The sequence below is a fragment of the Lepidochelys kempii genome, chromosome 4 (genome assembly GCF_965140265.1).
Source record: "Lepidochelys kempii isolate rLepKem1 chromosome 4, rLepKem1.hap2, whole genome shotgun sequence".
NCBI classification, from domain to species: Eukaryota; Metazoa; Chordata; order Testudines; family Cheloniidae; genus Lepidochelys; species Lepidochelys kempii.
This window is the reverse complement of record NC_133259.1, coordinates 136,651,905-136,661,180: the sequence shown is the minus strand read 5'-3', so window position 1 is coordinate 136,661,180 and position 9,276 is coordinate 136,651,905. Positions and strand designations below refer to the sequence as shown.

Genomic DNA, 9,276 nt, shown 5'->3' with positions numbered 1-9,276 from the left:
ACTAACCCAGCAGCAGCAGAAAACAAAAAAAGCCTCCTGCACAAATCACTCCCCTACTGAACGTTAAAATCATGAGGTAAAATCTTTCCATATCCACTGCAAGGACTCTTTTGAACAGGACACAAATGTATTGATTATATAGAAGAATGTATTGAATTATTCCAGACGTTGGCACTGTTCTACTGTGTTTTCATGATCTGGAGTGATTAAAATATCAGAAAAAGTTAATGGAGCAAAGCAGCAACAGTTCAAATCTTTTGAATACGGGAAGTTTATTTTTAAAATACTTCCAGCTGGTTCTCTGGCTAAAAAGCCTGTTATCTGTAGCTATTGCCAGTCTGAGGTCCAACACCGTAGAAGTACTTCAAGTCTGCAATACCGCCTACATGCCAAGCATGCTTTTGCCTCCAGATCTTGTGCTACAGATAACACGCCGCCCATGGGTGGCTGGTATCGGAGCCTGGACCTCCTCAAACAGCCTGGCGTGACCCCGCCCATACTCCACCCCCATGGCCCCTCCCGGCGCTCTGCCCTGGCCTAGGCCGGCCTGCCTCCCGCTGGGACTCAGGGCGGCTGGTGCTGCGGCTGCTCCACCTGGCTGCCCGACGCACTGGGAGTGGGGGCAGCCGCCCCATGAACTGGGGTTGGGCTGGCTGCCCAAAGCACTGGGGCTGGGGGTGGCTACGGCCACCCGGTGCTGGGGCCACGGTGCGGGTGCTCTGGGCTCCTGCAGAGGAGGGGGAGGCAGAAGGGGAGGGGGCTGGGGGCTAGCCTCCCCTGATGGCCAGGTCACCAGCTGCCAGCAAATGAATCCAGCCTGCCACGACAGTGTACAATTACGGAGTTTCAGGATCGCTACAAACCCAGGGATTAAACAAAGTACAACAGCTTAACCAATGCTACTGCAAAGTGAATAGCTATGGACTGCAGACCACACAACATTGTGAATGACAGAGGGCTAAGAGATGCTATTCAAATTGCATCTTCCAATCAGTCATACACCTTGCCTTCCCGAGGAACCGCTGCGTCATGAATACATGACCAATACAGCAATGAGAAGACTACAAAGTTGGAGCCTCTGAAAAATGCACTAGCTGTTGCTTTGGCTGGCGATCACTGGACATCCTTGAGCAATCACAGCTATCTTGGCGTCTCGGCACACCTGCCTGATGCTGCCTGGACTCTGCAGTCGTTCGCTGTAACGGTAACGCATACTGAAGAGAGACATTATGCCGGAGCATGTGTAGAGCATTTCTTGGAGGTTGCGAAAGAATGGACTACTCCAGAAAAGGTAACAACTATTAGTATTGACAGTGGACGTAATACGGTAGCAGCTTGCCTTTTGAACCAATGACGTGCATCACTGTCTGCAGTGATCCATCTCAGTAGTGCTCAGTGATGGTGGCTTTGACAACATGCTGGCAAAATGTGGAAAACTTGTGAGCCATTCCAAGCACATTCCAGGGCGAGGACAGAAACGAGAACCTCTTGTACAAGATATTTTGACTAGATGGAACTCCACATTGGCTGATTCAATGCCTGCTTTGCAATGAAGCCACTATCACAGCCGCATCAGCTCTTCAAAAGCATCGACAGAGAAGGATTTTGAAAAAGCTAGAAACACTACCTGAGCCCTGCAGGCTTGTGACTGCACTCCTTGCGGGGGAATTGTATGTCTCCTGCTCCGTGGTTTTATCTGCATTCTGCTATATATTCCATGTTATGGCAGTCTCGGATGATGACCCAGCTTATGTTGTTCGGTTTAAGAACGCTTTCACGACAGATTTTATAAAACCCAAAGAAGGTACCAATGGGAGATTTCTGAAAGATAGCTACAGTACTCAACCCAAGGTTTAAGAGTCTGAAGCACCTTCCAAAATCTGAGAGGGACGAGGTGTGGAGCAGGCTTTCAGAAGTCCTAAAAAGAACGACACTCCGATGTGGAAACTACAGAACCCGAACCACCAAAAAAGAAAATCACCCTTCTGCTGGTGGCATCTGACTCAGATGATGAAAATAAACATGCATTGGTCTGCACTGCTTTGGATCGTTATCGAGCAGAACCCATCATCAGCATGGATGCATGTCCCCTAAAATAGTGGTCAAAGCATGAAGGGGCATATGAATCTTTAGGGCATCTGGCAGGTAAATACCTTCCGACGTCAGCTACAACAGTGCCCTGCAAACACTTTCTGGTGACATTGTAAACAAGAAACGGGCAGCATTATCTCCCACAAATGCAAACAACCTTGTTTGTTTGAGCAATTGGCTGAACAAAAAATAGGACTGAGTGGACTTATAGGCTTTAAAGGTTTCCCTTGTTTTATTTTTGAGTGCAATTATGTAAACAATAATTCTACATTTGTAAATTGCACTTTCACAATAAAGAGATAGCACTATAGTACTTGTGTGAGGTGAATTAAAAATACGATTTCTTTCGTTTATCTTTTTTTATTGTGCAATTATTTATAATCAAAAATAATAAATATAAAGTGAGCACTGTACACTTTGTATTCTGTGCTGTAATTGAAAATATACCTGAAAATGTAGAAAAATTTAAATAAATGGTATTTTATTATTAACAGCGTGATCAATCACAATTAATTTTTAATCGCTTGACAGCCCTATTAAATATTTGTTCCCCATGTAGATGCTTAAGACTGTGATCAAATCACCCCTTAACTATTATAATGGGTCAAACAAAAAGCCTGGCTCTTACCCCCCTTTGGAACTGTGCGTTTGATCCTTTTGGTGACACTGGGTAGGGCAGAAGCTCACATGGAACGGGAGGTGATGGGATGGCGGGGGAAAAGTCCTATTTTGTTCTGACAGCAGCTGACTGGTCCCTGCAGGGGAAGTGGGGGATTGAGGTCTCTTCCCCCTTTCATAGAACCATAGGGTTGGAAGGGACTGCAAGGGTCAAACCCCCACCACGATGCAGGATTTGGTAGGTTATTGGGACAGCCATTTGGCTTGGATCAGTTATTTCATTTCACTGCGATTTGGTCTGTGTAACTCTCCGCTCTGGAGGAGACCCCAAGCAACCAGGATGTCTTACTTTCCCATAGCAGCTCCCATCCCCAAAGAGCACCAAGCACTTTGCTGTCCCCAGACAGCGCCATTGCAATGCAGCCCCCTCTGGGGTGGGATGGCAGCCACCAGCTGGTGCCCGGCACGCTGCACTAGGGAGGACAGTTTGGCCAAGAATGCTGGTGGGAAGACCCATCTCGAATGAAAAGTGCCAAGGGACCGTTAACCTCCCCCAGTAAATGGCATAGCACTCCGCTGACCGACCCCGAAGAGATGACATGCAGAGTTGACCCTTCAGAGCGCATGCCCACACTGCAATCGGGAGGTGGCTGCAGCACCCGTAGACGTACCTGATCTAGCTAGCGAAGTCCAGCCCGGCCAGGACCCTAGGCATGCACTCGAGCAGCCCCCACCCGTGCTGCCCCAGCTTTGCTGCTGTTGTTCCTCGAGCGAGGTGTGATCTAGATCAAAGCTAGCTCGGACACATCTACGCAGGCCCCAGCCACACCTCTGGATGGCAGTGTTGACATACACAGAGCTGACCTGACCTGTGCTTCTAGGAAGACTTCAGTATTTCCAAGCTGACCTCTTAGCCATTCCCTCCTTGTTGCATGCAATGACCCTCACATCTCCCACCACGACGGTGTTTGTTCTACAGGCAGCGAGAAGGGAAGGGTTACCTGTCTGTGTATTGCTGGGCAAGGAATAGGACTCGGGGGGCCGGACACCATATTTTCCCACCCTGTCCGCCAGCCCTTTTTCCTTTACCTCTCACGACTGTGTCAAAGCCCCCCCCCCCTTCCAAATCTCTCAAGGGTCTAAAGACTCTTTAATACAAATTAACACCAAACGAAAAGAAAATCACCCCCCCAATCTAAGCAGTGTGGCAGTGGGGAAAGGATGGAGAAGGGGAAGGAGCGGAGTAAGGAGCCTTATTTTTGCATTGAACTTTTTAACACCAGGGGTAAATATTGTCAGGAGAGATTAATACCAAAGTAAGCCCTGCCGGCTTTGTGTCTCTACCAGCATTGACAGACTTTCCACTCTGCGATCCCAAGGAGGGTGCGTTAATGAGAAGAGATTATGTGTCAAGGAGTAGGAAGGTGACAATATCCGCTACGTCCAGAGTGCCTTTCATCCCAAAGAACAGGAGCAGGCCACCGATGAAATGCAGCCACCTCTGGGGTGGAACGTGGCACCTTAACAGCCACCTTCCAAAACCGTTTGGCTCGGGAAGTGAAGAATAACACGACCACTGGCCGAAACAGCAAGGAGGACAATTCAGTTTCAACCAACTATGAAGACTGGAGATGAAATTTGGCACGAGACGGGTTCACACCCCTGCTCTCGTGAAAAACCCCGTGGCGTCCCAAATGACCACAAGTGGTTGGAGATTCAGGCCTGGTCTACCCGATGAAGTTCTGTGCCATAGCTATGTCAGCTAAGAGTGGGGAAAAAAAACAAACCCACATCCCCCTGGCCACCGTCACTATGCCAGCAAAAGCCCAGTGTAGACAAACTATACTGACAGGCTGCTTCTGGCGGCTTAGCTAATGTCGTTCAGGGAGCTGGTTTAGCCGAGTTGGCAGAACTCCTTCTGGTGGCTTACACTGCCTCTTCACTAGGGGGGTTTGCCAGTGTAGCTATCCCAGCCAATGCTCTGTAGTGTAGACAAGCCCTCAGCGCTGGGCATATAAGAAAGCTGCAAGATGGACTGAATGAGGCCCAAGAGATCCTCTCCTGGTTTCCTTCCAGCTCTTCCATCCCCTTAGCCAGAGATCTTGTTCTGTAGTCACTATTGTTTAAAGAGCCTCGCATCTTCCATTGCACCTTCCATACACCTTAGCTTGAGGCAGCTGCCATATCAAAGCATGACGACTGAGGGTGCATCTACCCGGCAATCCGAGGGGGACCGCAGCACGCCGAGACCTGCCTGGGCTAGCTTTGAGCCACCGAACTCACCTAACAGCGGCACGTGCTGCGGTCCCATTGCTGTTTGCAGCGCAGACGCCCCCTTCGAGGACAGCGAGATCGGACACAGAGCCAAGAGGCCGGTGCATGATTCTCCCATGGTGCTTCTTGGCCTCGGAGATGTCCGAGGCTCAGCAGTGGGTGCACGGTGGTGCGCGCACGTGTGCGAGAGAGAGAGAGGGGCAGACAGAGAGACGCACGCAATAATTAAAGGGCCAACCGTACAGAGCGGCCGGCGTTGCTCAGAGAGACGTTTCCTCACTTAAGGGTCAGGCCAGTGCAGCTGATAGAGATTTCATTCCTTCCGCCGAAGCATCTGGCATTGGCCAGTGCTGGAGACAAGACATGGGACTAGAGCTATAGTGATGATCCCTGGTAGGGCAACTCCACCGCTCTGGCACCAGGAAGGAGTGCGGGCTGCTGGCACGGAAAAAGGGTGGGGGGGCGGAAGGAGTGCCTGAGAAAGCCGGGTACCTGGTTTTGTTCCTATAAATTATAAGCCTGAGGAAGTGAGCTGTAGCTCACGAAAGCTTATGCTCTAATAATTGGTTAGTCTCTAAGGTGCCACAAGTACTCCTTTTCACATTGCACAGTGTAATAACTTACATGCCCTGGGCTCTCCAGGCAGGCAGGTTGGGGCAGGGAGAGAAAGCATTAATGTTATTCTGGGTGACACGCCACTGAACTCAGCCGCAGTCAGAGCAGCTGGCGGGAGGGATGACGTGAGAATCTGCAGAGCTTCCCTCTGCTGAGTGCCTGAGCAGGGCAGGAGCAAGGGTAGATCCTTGGATCTGGGCCCAGGGCTGGGAGAGGGGCCCAGGGGCAGGTGAAGGTAGGAGCTGAGGCTACCCCCAGAACGGAGCAGGTGACTCACAGCCCCCGTTAAGTTTCACTTCCACTAGGCCTCGGCACTCACTGGCTATTTCACTGTATGCCCAGGGTGGGAGCCCACCTTCTTTGCCAGTCGTTGTGTCTTTTGCTTTTTTACACAACACAAACAACATGCAGAAGGGACACAGCCGGGTCTCAAGTAACCGTGTTCACTATCTAGACACAGAGCTGTAGCTCCCAAAAGCTTATGCTCAAATAAATGTGTTAGTCTCTAAGGTGCCACAAGTCCTCCTTTTCTTTTTATCTAGACAGACATTCAAGGTAGGGTGACCAGAGACGTCTCAATATTAGGAGCTTTGTCTTACATAGGCAACCTATTATACACACCCCCAGTGCCGATTTTTCACACTTGCTCTCTGGTCACCCCAATGCAAGGACTGGTTAATATACCTACCGCGGCTCTGTGCTGTCTGGCAGACGTGGCCAGAAAGCCAGTGAGCACGGTCAGAGGGCTCACACGCGATTCACAGGGACACCGCCCTATTTCCTATACACTACAGATGAGCACTGCTGGGTCAAGGGGAGATTTTGGGATCTGATCGCAGAGGCCGATAAAGGATAGATCTTACGGGAGGGGGTTCATCCAAAACTGGGCAGACCTGCCACACGTCTTGCTTTCTCCCTGTAGGGCCCTTCCTAGTCCTGGGTCAGGATGCGTAGCTCCAGGAGTCATTGCAGCCAGTGGCAGCATCTTGTGCTGGGGGCTTGTGAGAAACGACCAGCTAAGCAGGTTTGGGTTTGCTTGGCAAGTCGGTGGAGGCCCCAGGAATTCTCAGGCGTGGCGGGAAATGGCACCCATGACCCAGTAGGTCAGGTGGCACTCTTCCCACCGAGTCAGAAGGGTGCCAGCGTGGTGTACGGGGGCGCCGCAGACCTTCACACAATATCTAACCCCTTTCCTGAGCCCACCAAACCTCCAATGGGGCAGCTTTGCAACTGACATCAGTGGGAGCCAGGCTGGACCCAGGGACACTCAATCCCGAGAACGGCAGGGATTTGAGCAAAGCAAGGCTGGAAGCAGCAGGACAGTAAAAGCCAATCTGCAGGGCAATTCAGCCTTGGACTGAGCAACATAACCAGGAGGGGGACCGAACGGTCTCAGATGTGGCTCTGCCTTTTCATCTAAGGTGGCTGCAGCCTCCCTGGTAATTTAGGACACCCAGCAAGCGGGGCTCTGATTTCTAGGCCCCGTGCCGGGCGATAATGGCCTGACACCTCCAGTTCAAAGAGCCCCGTGCAGAGCCACCTGCTGCTTTGATGGCTTGTCTTGCTGGGTGGCTTCAGGCCTCTGTGGAGTTAACGAGGGAGCTACAAATGAGATGAGGCCGGGAGTCTAATGAGTGGGAGGAAACCCAGGGCTAACAGCTCCCTGCAATTTGGGCATGCAGGATGTTTAAACAAGGCAGGACTAGGCCATGCCATGACTCCCAGAAGAGGCTCTTACAAGAGACTATCGGGGGAAGGATGCAATAAGAAATCTCCTGATCCAAACCCCAAAATGGAGCCAGGCCTGGGGTCCGTCCCTCTGCAGACTTCGGGATGCTGGCTCTGCACTCCCAGGCTTCTCCCAGGAGCAGAAGAGGACAGAAGAATATTGATGGTCCTTCTTGCTCGCAGGTTTCAGAGTAACAGCCGTGTTAGTCTGTATTCGCAAAAAGAAAAGGAGTACTTGTGGCACCTTAGAGACTAACCAATTTATTTGAGCATAAGCTTTCGTGAGCTACAGCTCACTTCATCGGATGCATACTGTGGAAAGTGTAGAAGATCTTTTTATATACACACAAAGCATGAAAAAATACCTCCTCCCACCCCACTCTCCTGCTGGTAATAGCTTATCTAAAGTGATCACTCTCCTTACAATGTGTATGATAATCAAGGCTCGTTCACCTGCACATCCACCAATGTGATATATGCCATCATGTGACAGCAATGCCCCTCTGCCATGTACACTGGTCAAACTGGACAGTCTCTACATAAAAAAATAAATGGACACAAATCAGATGTCAAGAATTATAAGATTCATAAACCAGTCGGAGAACACTTCAATCTCTCTGGTCCCGCGATTACAGACATGAAAGTTGCTATATTACAACAAAAAAACTTCAAATCCAGACTCCAGCAAGAAACTGTTGAATTGGAATTCATTTGCAAATTGGATACAATTAACTTAGGCTTGAATAGAGACTGGGAGTGGCTAAGTCATTATGCAAGGTAACCTGTTTCCTCTTGTTTTTTCCTACGCCCCCCCCCCCCCAGACGTTCTTGTTAAACCCTGGATTTGTGCTGGAAATGGCCCACCTTGATTATCATACACATTGTAAGGAGAGTGATCACTTTAGATAAGCTATTACCAGCAGGAGAGTGGGATGGGAGGAGGTATTTTTTCATGCTTTGTGTGTATATAAAAAGATCTTCTACACTTTCCACGGTATACATCCGATGAAGTGAGCTGTAGCTCACGAAAGCTTATGCTCAAATAAATTGGTTAGTCTCTAAGGTGCCACAAGTCCTCCTTTTCTTCTTGCTCGCAGTGTCCCATTCTCTCAGCTGAGTCGCCTCTTTGCCACGTGGTGGCAGAACTCGGGGCTTGGCTTCCCGGTGGAGTGGAAATCAGTGACACAGGGTCTGGGGCTATTCTGAATGTAACGTGTTTGATTTACACACAAAACCCCAGTGCTGGAACAGAGATGGTCAAATGGCATGCAGGGCAATCCCTTCTCCTAGAATAATCTCAGCCCAACACCAAGGCTTGATTCCCAGGGAGCAGCTTGGCTTTAAGAATTGACTGTCACCACAGGCCAAGGCAGACAGCAAAGTGTCCTGCTGCTCCTATAGCTCCCTTCGCACCTGAAGCTACCTATACACACAAAAACTGTCTAATCCAAAACTCTCCACAACCCAGCATGTCTTCCTAAGAAGTCAAAACTTGGTCACACACTGAAAAAGAACCTGGAAGACTATGGGTAACAAAGTACCTGGTGATGTCCACCATAACAATACTTCTCCGGTCTGCACCCTCTTCCATCCAAGGATCTCACAGCACTTTCTGAACAGCAATAATAATAATGCCTTGCTCACAAGTAGCACTTTTCCTCAGTAGATCTCACAGACAGTATCATTATCCCCATTTTAGAGATGGGAAACTGAAGCACATAGCCGTGAAATGACTCGTTAACCAAGGGTATTGTGAGGCTTTGTTTGTATCATTAACCCCATTTTACGGATGATGAAACTAAGGCACAGGGACGTGAAGTGGCTTGACCAAGGTCTTAGAGTGAGTCAATGGCAGAGGCAGGGAAAGAATCTAGCTTATTCATGACTCTAGCTTCATTAATGACTTGGATAATGGAGAGGAGAGTATGCTTATATAATTTGCAGATGACA

General features: G+C 49.5%; 1 pseudogene; it reads left to right on the top strand.

Annotated features, from left to right (window-relative positions):
* Positions 1-227: 227 nt before the first annotated feature.
* Positions 228-2,284, top strand: LOC140910050 (E3 SUMO-protein ligase ZBED1-like; annotated as a pseudogene).
* Positions 2,285-9,276: the final 6,992 nt, after the last annotated feature.